The following is a 12756-nucleotide window of genomic DNA, read 5'->3' as shown; positions in this document are numbered from 1 at the left end:
ATTTTTTTTCCAACACATTGAAAAATCAACTTCAGAACAAACGAAATTTACAGACAGTATATGGAGGCAATATGGACTTAGATCCTGATACCTCTAAAACCCTATTACAAAAATAACAACAGTACGAAATGCCATGTCAGCCCTCATAAAATTACAATAGCAAGGTGGGTGGATCATTTTTGTGAAATTGGAGAAATCGTATTGGGAGAAGAAAATTGGAAGAAGGCAGAGAGTAGTTATTAATGGGCACTGCACTCGTTGGACTAATGTTATTAGTGGAACCACCAGGGGAAAGGGCTGGGCCAATTCTGTTTTTCAATATTTATTAATATTATCGATAAAGGTATCCTCATTTCTGATTTGTACCCTTTTTTCTGCAGCATAATTACGATTGCATTATTACACTCCTCGGGCGTAACACCTTTCCTAATGTATTTTGTAAAGTCTTGCCAGTTTCTGTGTCAAGTCTCTTCCTCTTAACTTTAACTCTACAGTAACATCATCTTCATCTAGAGCTTTTTAATCCTTCATTTTCTTCGATGCATGTTCGATATCCTTCCTGATGAGGTAGAACATGAATTGAAGAAAATGTATGTGTTGTATTTGTTGCAAAGTTGTGCTCCATCTTCTTCACATTGCTGGCATCTTTCTCTTGCTCCTTATACATTGGTGTGCAAAACCTAAGGACCAAAACAATTTCTAAAGATTGCAACAACAAAATCTATACTTAAGGTACCCTTTACTGATGACAGCAGATTCAGTCTCAACAGCGATTCTGTTCGTCAGCTAATCTGGCGAGAGGTTGGCATACGATATCACCCCGCAAACATCACTGAAAGGGATCGATATGGTAGTCGATGTGTTCTCGTCTGGGGAGGCGTTATATTAGTTGAACTTACACAACTGCAGATACTGGAAGGCGATACTGTGACCGGCACGCTTCAGTACTGAGATAATTCTTCCCCAGGTGCATCTGTTCCGAGGTGCCATTGGCCTCGAATTTCTATTTATGGATGATAACGCCATATCCCATCGCACTGCAGTTGTTGATATGCTTTTGGAAAGTGAAGACAATGTTCGTATGGATTGGCCTTCTCGTTCAACCCATTCAAAATCCCATCGAACACATATGGGACGCTCTGAAGAGACGCCTAGCGGCATGTCCCCACCCACCAGAAAATGTTCACCAGCTGAAGATGGCGCTGACAGAAGAATGGACTATGTTACCGCAAGAACGTATCAACAACACTGTTCTTATTATGGACAGGTGGTGCAAAGCCTGCATCGACATTAGGGGTGGCCATATCTCTACTGAGGAACACCTCCTCCCTTTGTTCCATCTTTGACAGTGATGCATCTGTATCTGTATCATGACAGCCAGTGCTGAGTTACCATTTTTGAATAAAGTCACTCTCTACTGTTTTGTTTCCGTTGTTGTGTCGGTGTTGTTTCCTTCATCATTTCTGTACGTCACGAGTTTCCTTTCCTTTCGTATGCTTTTTCCCATATCCAGCCGACTCCTATGAGAAGCTACAGGTGAAACCTGACTGGTCCTTAAATTTTGCACACCTGTGTATAATACTTTATAGTAGTCTTCTATAATGTGAATTTTGCCTTCTGTGCTATATATATACACCGATGAGACAAAAAACCTTATGACCAGCGAGTCGTTATGCAAATCGAAGCAATTGCAGGTGAACTACGGCGCATGCGCGGGTCTGGACGCGGTTTAAAAAAACACCTGGTACTGAGCTCCGTTAATCAGTGTTACTCTTGTTCTTAGATGGGAAATACAGTGGACTTGAGCGAGCGAGAAACAGAACTAAAATATCTAGGAGTAACCTTCGACTCCCGATTAACATTCTTACCTCATCTTAATTACCTCTCCAACAAAATACGTCGTTATACTGCTATGATCGTAAGAATTAGCAGAGCAGACTGGGGTTTGAATAGAAGGACTCTCATGCTACTTTACAAAACCATCCTCTTACCACCTGTGTGATATCGTGCAGCCGTATGGTTCCCTTGTGCCATCATTGCACGTAATAAAGAAAAGCTGCATTCAATTCAACGCAATATCCTACTCACCGTGACTAGAGCTTGTCGCACAGTCAGTAATCCTGCCCTGCAGGTCTTAGCAGGTACTCTTCCTCTGGATCTGGAGGTTATTCGTCGCGGCCTTGCATACCGCATAAAGAGAGGAATTCCCATCACCATTCTGGATATAACACTCGATCTAGCTAACGATCCAAAAAACGAAATGAAACAGATTTACTCTAAGCACTTCCAGCATTGGCAAAGATCTTGGGAGCAAACAGCCAAAGGTGAAACAACTAAAACATTTCTTCCACAAGTTATGATAACTGCACCAAAACCTCCTCCGTGGTACTCACCAGACCTTCAGTCTCGTTCTTCCTCACTGGTCTTAGCTGAAGAAGATTAAGGTGAAGACTGGATTCACCTCATCTATAATTGCCCTCTTTATGATTTACCCAGAAGTCTCCTAATTACCAGAACTGGAAATATACCCAGTGGGCAGGAACATCTCTACTTAATTGACGAAACCATTTCGTCAATTAAGTAGAGAACTACAAAGCCTTCACTACTTTTGCCGAGACTGTATTTGAAATGCGTCAAATTCACCTACAACAAACTGTTCAGTGCACCCCCATCTTATAATGAACCCAAAACTCAATTCACAGAACATATACTGAATGGAATCAAAGAAAACACCAACAGGATATTGACCTTTATCCTGACCTAACAGGAATCTCTCGACATTCACAAAGGAAGCTATCTGACAAACCCACCAACCCAAAAAGGGATTTTTCTACAGTAGACACAAGAACTCCAAGCAACCCTTGAGCTTCATGAATCCATTTGCCTCCTCTCATCCCCTAAGAGAGATTATCGAAGTCCTCTACCCAGTGTGGGACATGGCTCATTGCCTACAAGTCACCCTTGGCTGAAGAAGATTAAATTGCTGACACTGGGTTCTTTCCCAATGTGGGACCCACTCACTTGCTGGCACCTCTTCTCTTCGAGGTGTAGGACAATACTGATTTTCCTACTTGTGTAGGAACTCACATAAATACTCCTCTGGGAGTGGGGACTGGCATTTGACTTATCAAATGCAGGGTCGTGCTATTAGGCAACCTGACTTTGTGGGTCACTTGACCTCACAATCTTTTCTCTTCTTCCTGAGGTAGGGTGGGCTCCCCTTTGGGGTGGCCCACCTACCTCGCCCTCTTTCTTCTGCTTACTTTCTTTCTTCTCCTCAACATCTCACCCCTTCTCCTATTTCAAAAAAAAATATATATATATATATATTTTTTTATTTATTTATTTTTTTTATTTATTTAACTTTATTTATTTTTTTTTTATTTATTTATTTAACTTTATTTATTTATTTATTTATTATTTATTTATTTTTTTATTTATTTATTTTTTTTTTTTTTTTGGCCCTTCGGGAAGCTCAGGCTAATCCCAGGGTCGGCCAGCCAGAGTTCTCTTCCCACTTACCTGGTCCAGCTCCCAGTGCCAGTGACGGTAACTAGCAGTCTGTGGTGTTCCACAGACCCTAGGCTAAGCGGCCAGATGAACAACATAACCCGCACTAAGCAAACATGAACATACACTAACATATGCTATTTGGCCTTGACAGTACTGTCTTACTTCACAAGAGATTCAAATGCGGAGTTGTGCGAAAGCACCGGTGCCGCCTGTCAAAAAACTCTATGTCACTATGGACTTGAGCGAGTTTGACAAAGGTCAAATTGTAATGGCCAGACGACTGGGTAAGAGCATATCCAAACTAAAAAAAAAAAAAAAAAAAAACCAAACTATTATTTTTAGGCCACCCAAATAATTAATTTCACTGCCGTGCTGTATGTCTTAAGTCTGTTAATTGCGCGTTTTCTGTGGTTGATTTGTCTGTTTCCTGGACGAAAAATCTTTCTATCTACGCCTAAGACCAAATAACTCACCACAGAGTGATAAAAGCCCATTAAAGTTCCTCACGTCACCGACGGGATTCGAACCCAGGCCTTTTCCATCCAGTGTTGGGAGGACGGTGACTCTATCGTTGTGCTGCCGCGCAGACAAGAGCATATCCGAAACGTCATGGCTGGTGGGATGCTCACGGTCAGCCATGGTCAGTCCTATCGAAATTGGTCCAAGGAGGAAAAACCCACGAACCGCCGGCGAATTGTTGGACGACCGCCTCTCATCGATGCTCGAGCTGAGCGAATGATACGTGGCAACAGTGGGGCGACTGTGGCGCAATTCGCCGGGAATTGGAATGTTGGTGTTCTGTGTACACCAGCATTCCAATGTACTTTGTGTGTTCGATGTACCGTGTGTTGTGACACACGGTACATCGAACCCTGCTGAAAATGGTGCTGTGTAGCCGCAGCCCACTCGCAGTGTCAATGCTAACCACGGTTGAGCGGCGACAGCGCCTATAATGGACACCCGAGCATCGAAATTGGACCTTGAGTGATTGGAAGAAGATCGTCTGGCCGGTGCATCACGTTTCTTGTTGCACCATGTGGACGGCCGGGTACGTGTGCGTCGTTTACCTGAGGAAGTGGTGCCTGGATGCACCATGGAACTAAAACAAGCCGGTGGCAGTGTCATGCTTTGGGCGAAGTTCTGATGAGAAAACCCTGGGCCCAGTCATCCATGTGCCGGGAAATATGACCTGCCACCTGCAAAACTATAGCCTGCGTGGGTAGCACAGTGATATTGTCACCGTCTTCCCCACGCCTGGTGGAAAAGGCCCGCGTTCGAATCCCATCGATGACGCGAGAAACTTTAATGGGCTTTTTCACTCTGTGGCTGAGTTCGTCCGTCTCAGGCGTAGATAGCAAGGTTTTTTCCCAAGAAACTGGGGGTTTTTTTCGTGCAGTAAAACAAGCAAATCGACCCTAGAACACACGCAATTTACAGACATAATACATAAATTGGTATATATAAGAAACTACGGGTGGCCGTAATATAGTTTGAGTTTTTTGAGGGGTTTTTTGCCAAACTATAGCCAGCGGCTATAATCTCTCTTCTGAGATACATCCAGGATTCCAACAAGTATGTCTTGGTGCTGTTCGTGCACTTCGAGGGCGCTTTCGACACTCTCTGGGGGTAAGGCGCCCTCTGGTCGCTATGTTCAGCCATGTGTGATAATTATATCTACCAAAATATGAGATCATACTTTCAAGACAGACAGATCACGGGTTGTGCCAAACACCTGACTTACAGCACGACTTCTTCGGGTGCGGGCACTTTGAACCAATTTTAGTTGCGGCGTCTGACGAATACTCAGCTACAGTTGCTTTTGAATAGATTTGATTAAGTTTGTACCCCAAAATCCTCGTGAATATCGTTTTTTGCCGTCGTTGTTTGAGCAGTCAGAAACACATTCATGGCAAGATTTCACAGGTTCTCTTTATTTCGAACACAATTTTATATTAATTTGTGTTATTTTTGAGTACACTTAATTTTTTTTTTCATAATTATAAAGTTTGAAATTAATTTAAAAGGGTTGAATTTTAATTAAAAAGTTAAAGAAATTGCCCAAAATCTGTGCGTAAATTACAAGGTAAATATTGCAACTCCCAAGCTGTATGATTAAAATTCTAAAGTCTTCATGAAAGACACAGCTTTAACGGGTGAAAATCTCTTACAGGCATTCTAAAGAGAATATCAATATGCACAGGTCTTTGCTACTAATAAAGTTCTTAATTCAGATGGCATATCATTATGAGTATAATCCATTCTTTTTCCATATGAACATTCACGTATAGTACGGGAAAGTGTTAACCACATGTTTGCAGTATGGAAAAATTTCCGAATTCCACAAAAAATCATGTATATGTAAAATTAGATGGTGATATTAAGTTTATGTAATTATTTTTAAAGCACTCATGAGCAAAGCAATCAAGAAATCAAATTAATCAAGGTGTTTAACTATTAAAGCATCAAATTATTTTTAAACTGCTTAAATATCATCATGTTAATTAACATAGCTTAACGAACGAGGTAATAGTTTCCTGAAAATATAGTGTTATATATGAATTTTTTAAATTATTCGTGAATTATGAACAAAGCAATCTTTTTTAAATTTCACATCTAAACTAAATAACTGAAGCATAGATTTTATTGAACGAAACAGTTTTATTGGGTGTTATTTACAAATTTACATGTACACAAAAAATTTGTCAACCATCCATGGTAAGCCAACACCTCTAACATGGTGCAGTGGCAAAACTCACCATTGCGAATTGGTAAGTGGAACCCGCAGCCCTCTCTACCCACAACATACATTTGTAGATCTGTAAACTTAGGGCACATGAACAACTCTAAATTTACAAAAGGTATTCTCAGTTTTTTAATAAATCACGTTGTATGTGACCACCCTTATAAGCCACCATATATTTAACTGATGATGTGTAAGCATTGTACATTTTTTGTACAATGCTTACACATCATCAGGTAAATATAATTCCACATTACAACCCTCTATTGGTTCACGATATGTGGGGGTGCAATGTGAGTCCGTGAATAAATGATTGCGCATAGTTCACTGTCCGCCAATCCTCATTCGTTATTTCTTCTTTTTCTACATTGATCTTAAATCTGTAACTACAGGGTTTTGCACCTTCATAAAACTTAATCACACCAAGCTACCGGCAGTGGAACTTGGTTTTGGTGGTTCCACATTTCAGTATAAAACCGTCCATGTCGATAATCATACAGATTTTTGAAATATCGCCAACAGCACGTTCAATTACCTAAAAAGAAAATTTTAATGGGCTTTTTTCACACCGTAGCTGAGTTAGTCGGTCTCAGGCATAGATAGCAAGGTTTTTCCCCAGAAACTGGGGTTGTTCGTCCAGCAAACAGACAAATCGACCATAGAACACAAGCAATTCACAGACATTCAACTCATCACACAGCACGGCAAGTGAATTTAATTATTCGGGTGGCCTAAATATAATACTTTAGTATAGCACGACTGTTTCCAGGACTGAACCCTACGGTTCAGTCCTGGAAAATGGGGATTTCCTAAAAATTGCATATGCAGACGACCTGGCGGTCGCCATTACTGGAAGATCGAGATCAATTTTGGAATAAAAGATCCAAACATTATCGGATGATTTATCCAACTGGACCAATCTAAATAAGCTCAAAATTTCCCTACAAAAACTAATTTCATAGTTTTTCGAAAGCAATTCAATTATGGCAGACCTCCCACAGTTATCCTAAATGGTTCACAAATCCCCTACGTATCAACACCAAGTACTTGGGATTTACAATCGATGACAAACTAAACTTTCATACTCACGTATCCAAAATTTCTGAGAGAATTAAAAACTTCACGGCTGAACTTGCAAGGATTTCCAGAAAAGAAGGGGTCCTTAGCAAAAAGGCATTGTCTTTGTAGTATTATCTTCCTATCGATTGCTGCATACGCAGCAGGTGTTTGGTTTTGGAGGGTCTCAAAAACTAAGATTAGGACTAAACTTCTTTCATTACAGGGTTCGGTGTTGCTCACTCTTCTTCAAGATCCTAGGACGATGTCGGATAATGCTCTACACGTCCTAGCAGGAACCCTGCCTCTGGATCTTTATATCTCTTACAGGGATTGTATGATCTAAAATCTCAAAAAAGGAATCTATGTAAATATTTTTAACATTGTAACAGACCCTGCCAACAGAATAAAAGTGGGAAAACGGAGACTGTGGAAGGAACTCACAGCTGTCTGGCAGCAAAGATGGGTTCAAAGTGAACATGGTGAGGTTACACGAAGATATATTCCAAATGTTGAATTCGCATCAAAATGGTTTGTGCCTAGCATGACCACATCATATTTAATGACTGGCCACGGGACGCTCAAGGCTAAACATTTTGAAAGGGGCCTCGAGCCTGACCCTTTCTGTCACTGTGGTGCATATGCAGCATGTTTTCTTTGAATGTAATGATTATGTGAATGAAAGACAGGTACTGCTGGCAAAAATAAATAATCTCTCAGAAAATAATGTACATTTGTTCATTGAAATTTTGATGTCTTCACTACATTTCAAGAGTTCTCTGTGGCAGTTTTCAAGAAAAGACTTGCGGCTAGAAACTCTACTACGGAGTCATAATGATCCAGACTAACTTACTTTTGGGAAGAACATATCGGTAGATATTCATTACGATCACTCTGTAAAGGACACTTCATGTCCAGAATACATTAGAGTAGTGGAGCAGGTTAAAACAAGAACCATTAATGAGTAACATCGACCAGACCTCTGCCCTTAATGCAACTTTCCCTAACCATCAGGATATTACCATACTGCATTCTTCAACTCATCGCTCCAGGAATGTCACAAATGAAGTACGAGTTGCCATCACTGAGAATTCCTATGATTTGCTCTGCTTACAAGAACCTATTTTTCCAGAAGTCTCCATGGACACAACTCAAAATTAATGGGTTTCTCAAACTCCGCCCGGATCATACATGCTGACGCAGAACATCCAAAATCTGCAATAGTGGCATTTAATACATCACTTGATATAACAACTATTTCTTCCCTGTGTAGACCAAATGCTACATTTGTACAAATCTCGTCACTTTCTGATTCTTTCTATTTGGTATCACTCTACTGTCTTCCATTTGAAGTTATCCAAATCTCCCTGAACTATCTAGATTCTGTCATTGAAAAACTATGCCCATCACCAATCATTATAGCTACAGACTCCAATGCCAAGTCTCCATTATGGTTTAGTACGTCCACTGACCACAGAGGATGACAACTGGAGAACTTCATACTGGCACATAACCTGCACATCCTAAATAAATCCAACCAACCCAATACCTTCTTCACAATAAATGGTAAGTCTGACATCGACCTGACTCTCACAACTGCAAAAATCACTGACAAATATCAAATTGGACTGTGATTGGGCTGTTAGTATCCCAGCCCACTGTGTTAGTATCACAGTGGGCTGTGATACTAACATGTAGTGACCACCGTGCAATTTCATTTAAACTAACCACAAATTTACAAAATCGGAGGTTACCTCCTCAAGACTTGAGAATATTTGCTATAAAGCATATAAAATGGCCACTGTTCTGGGACTCAGTTAAACATTACTTCCGTTATGAAATTTTAGATTCATTTAATCAGCTTAATGCCGAAGAACAAGCCTTCTACTGTATATCCAAACTGCCTTATTATGAGCACCTGAATGCTCGACAAAGAGAATAGCTCCAAAGAAATCATCTGTTCAAAAAGGTGGAATCCTCAGCTAACAGTTTTAAGAAGACTATTCACAGAGCAAGGAAACTGTATCAAAGACGACGCTCTTGGCCTCCCAATTAAGTACAAAGGCTCGGAAATGAATACAGAACCATAAAACATCAGTATAATCTCGAAATCTCAAAGCAAAAAATCGCTATCTGCAGTTTTCGCCTCCACTATAGGCAACCCGAACCCGTGGGAACTACTCTATAAATTTAGCAGAGATACCCTGCCAACCAATGATATTTTCAACTCCATAGTGACTAATGACTCTGAAACCACGACCTGGCATGATACTGTCAGAATGATTCTGGATAAACTTTTCCCACAGGATGATCAGTCAACAGACTCTCCCACTCAATCCATAACAAGAACCCTCAATCTTCAAAACTCCTCCACTGTGGATACAGACCTGTTCACTCATTAACAGCTTCAAATAGCTTTAAATAAAATCAATGTGCAAAAATGTCCTGGACCTGACTTCCTGGAAAAAACTGTCATTAAGAAGTTCTGAGAAACTTATCCTAACATCCTGTTAAATCTCTTCAACAAATGTCTTCTCTGTGGTACTTTCCCCCATCTCTGGAAGAATGCACAAGTCAAACTACTAAGAAAACCCAACAAGCCCCAATCAGACCCCAGAGTCTTCCGTCGCATTTCTCTCCAACCGAATTTGGGGAAGCTCTATGAACGACAACTCGCCCCTAGAATCTATGATCTTTTCCAAACTCAAGACATCTTTTCACCTCACCAGTATGGATTCGTTAAGGGCAAGTCTTGTGAAGATGCACTTCTTGCGTTAAAAAATTACATCCAGAATTCCACATCAAAATATGAAATGGCCATCTTCATAGACTTTGAAGGTGCTTTTGACTCCCTCTGGTGGGAGAGTGCTCTCGCAAGCCTTCGGAAAATTTCATGCTCCTCTCAGTTGTACCAAGCTATCCGAGCCTACTTTGATCACAGATCTATACAGGTTACTTCAAAAACCTGCAGCATAACAAAAGTTGTCAATAGAGGATGTCCTCAGGGCTCTGTTCTCAAGCCGCTCTTCTGGAACATTACACTAAATACATGGCTAACCAAATATTTTGATTTTGCTACTCCATTCGCATATGCTGATGACCTTGTCATTTTCTTCTCAGCCAACAAATTCAAGCAAGAGCTTCTCCGGTCTTAAAGGATCTCATTAAATGGGCAACTGTCAACAAACTTAAAATATCTCCATCCAAAACCCAGCTCATGATGTTTAAAGGTCAAATAAATATCCATCGTGAGCTGGGTTTTGGATGGAGATATTTTAAGTTTGTTGAAAGTTGCCCATTTAATGAGATCCTTTAAGACCGGAGAAGCTCTTTCTTGAAATTGTTGCCTGAGAAGACAATGACAAAGTCATCAGCATATGCGAATGGAGTAGCGAATGGAAATTTACTATGGCTATTGTTCGGATTACGAGAACTAACTGGGGACTTGTACGCAGAATTCTTCTCTTATATTACAAGGAGTATTCATACCTATTGCAACCTATGCCGCTCCTGTTTGGTATGACAGAATTAAGAACGTCAAACTGTATTTCAAAACTACTCTCCTTGCAAACATCCGTGTTTCTTACAATGCTCCGTGCCTGAAGGACTGCCTCAAATGGTGCCCTACAGGTCATAGCTGAAGTATTACCTCTGGACTTGAATATTTTACATCGTGCCTTCTGCTACTTTCAAAAACATCAAACCTCCATGGAATTCTATGGAATACAGAATGATGTCCCTGCAGACACCAAAGCTGAAAAATCCCGGATTTGGTCTGTTTTAACAAAAATTTGGTAAGATCATTGGAATACAACCCCTAAAGGCAGAACTACATATACATTTATACCAGACGTCTCCTTTATATAAATTTATACCAGTCGTCTCCAATAAGAAAAATTCCCTATGATTCTCTCCAAACCTCAACACATCATTTATCATAACTGGTCATGGCTCTTTCAACTCCAAACTCTTTCAGTTCAGAATAAGCAATACCGATTATTGCCTTTGTCTCCAACTGGAAAACTGGAACCACCTGCTCTATCACTGCCCTCTTTATGCTGACCTACGGAAATCCCTACAAGACCGTATAAACACCTTCTCACCTGGCAACGAAAAACATCTAGTAGAATCTGCCTTACACTTTGGAATCCTACAACAATTTGCTTTTGGTTTATTTGCTAGAAGAAAACTTCTGTTGGCCAATCCTGCTTCAGCACCTTCAATCAACTAAATAACACAAGAACAACACATAATATACACAACACAACACTACACGTTGCTGGCCGCTCTACAGAGTTTTGTATCATCACAGAATAACATGGCGAAGATGAACTTATGTTCCTGGAGCCGCCGTAGAGAAGATACTGTACATATCTACATCGGAAGATAGTCATCAACGCAACAGGAAATGATAGGTAGACTCCTTTGTCCCCTAAGTGATGCTGGAATGCTCACCAAGAAGCTTTGTGTATAAACGTGCCTAAATTATTAGGAAGCTAACTTTGAAGAATTGTAAATAATTGCTCAACCATACAGTTAAGAACATTTATACTTCTGTGCACCCAACACGCTTCTCTCTTATGAAATCTCATTTAAAAATAAATAAAATAAGATCTTCACCCCCATAAGATGACTCCTGCAATAATCTAAAATGCTATCAAGCCTATTGAACACAAAAAACTCCAATTTCTGCTTTCTGACTTAAAATTTATAACTACACTTATAGGAAAACCTTCTGCAAGAATGCTCTGTGCTACTGCGTGTGCTGTAGTGCATGCTGGGAGCTTCCTCTCCTGGTAAGTCACCTGATGCATAAATCGCTTTAATGGTAACCTTTAAGATTTCATTTCCTATAGCCTAAAGCTCAGGAATGCTATGTAAACTCTCTACATGGAATTCGCCTGGGGAGCTTCTATAGACCCACCCAATGAACTCAGATCCTACTAGGGAAGTGTGAAAAATATTTTCATTTTTTAGCCCTTTCGCTTGCTGTCAAGAAGTAATTTTGCCTCATAGTGCCTGATACTTTTTTCCAAGATCTGTACAACAAAGAAATAGCGAAAGAGAATAATGTCAATTAAGAAGCATACTTCAGGGTGAAATCTGAACCTTATAACTGCGGGGTGATTGTTGTCTGGAAATTCCTTTTATAGGAACGAACGGACTTTAGATCTAGTGACTACAGCTGGGCACTCAGGAAATTCCACCCCATGCAGATCTGAAGTTCCTCTTTCTCCTCATAAATACCATTTTTCACTGTGTCAGGTCTCCAAAATTACAGTCCCTGGGATTTTCATTTCTCCACGAAATTAGCCTTTTGACCAATACAAGCATTGGAAACTCTAATATATATATATATATATATATATATATATATATATATATATATATATGCAGATCGGAGACAAAAGGAGGAGGCGAACAGAGGGGACAGAGAGAGCGAGAAC

The sequence above is a fragment of the Mastigoproctus giganteus genome, chromosome 11 (assembly GCF_048544385.1).
Source record: "Mastigoproctus giganteus isolate SK-2022 chromosome 11, ASM4854438v1, whole genome shotgun sequence".
Taxonomy (NCBI): domain Eukaryota; kingdom Metazoa; phylum Arthropoda; class Arachnida; order Uropygi; family Thelyphonidae; genus Mastigoproctus; species Mastigoproctus giganteus.
The sequence above is the reverse complement of the archived record's forward strand: the minus strand, read 5'-3'. Positions refer to the sequence as shown.